Consider the following 981-nt stretch of genomic DNA (forward strand, 5'->3'; position numbering starts at 1 on the left):
CCGGAGCCCGCTCCTCGCCCGCGCCCCCTTCCCTGCCTCCCGGGGCGGCTCGTGCGGGCGGCGCGCAGGGACCATGGGCACCCCTCACTCCGACCCAGGTGCCCCCCGGTGGGGTTTGCCGGTCAGTGTCTTGAGGGGCTGGGCTGGGGCGCGGGCGCTGGGGCGGCAGAGGGCCGAGCCTCGCAGAATTGGGGGTTGGGGTTCGTCCGCGCGTCTTCGTGTCAGCGGCTCCTGGGCCCCGCGGGTCGCGTCGCGGGGATGTCTCCTTGGAGGTCTGGCAGTGCCTCCCCGGGAGAGCTCGCCGGTTCTGGGGGGCCCGTGCGGGCTGAGGGCTCCCCGGAGCCCAGCACCTGGGCGAGTCACTGTTTTCTGAGGTCTGCTCTCGCCCCCGCCCCGAGCTCCCTGCCCACCCTCTTATTTTTAAATAACCGAACTGTTGATTGACGGAAAGCACGCATGTTGGCGCAAACACACACCAAAAGTTCTTGGAAGCCTTCAAGCCGCCACCCACAGCGCGGCGAGTGTTCTGGAAGCAGTTTAGGAACCGATGTTCTCGGTGGACGAGCGGCCGGACGCGTGGCTCCCGCGAACGCAGCAACGGCCCCCGCCGTGGGTTCTCTGCGCCCGCTGCTCCCGCGACACCGCGAGCCAGGAACGCACTTAGCTGTCCTCAGGGGAACGGAGAGGCGGTCCCCGTCAGGCGGTGGAAGGCTTAATACACGCACAAATTCTTGTCACAATGCTTCTAAACCGGGGTGGTGGCGGCAACCACTGTGTGTGTGTGTGTGTGTGTGTGTATTTAAAAAAAACAAGTAGATGCCTCTTTCATCACGTTTTACAATTCTGGGATGTTACCACAAAATCTTAAAATTAAAATTTGTGTGAAGCCTGTGGTGATTTTGGAAAATACTCTGCAGTCTGAATCCAGCTACTGCAGGAGTTCACTGCACCTGGGAGCTGGGGGGGGTGGGGTCAGTGCAC

Source organism: Pteropus alecto, unplaced genomic scaffold (genome assembly GCF_000325575.1).
Source record: "Pteropus alecto unplaced genomic scaffold, ASM32557v1 scaffold61, whole genome shotgun sequence".
NCBI classification, from domain to species: domain Eukaryota; kingdom Metazoa; phylum Chordata; class Mammalia; order Chiroptera; family Pteropodidae; genus Pteropus; species Pteropus alecto.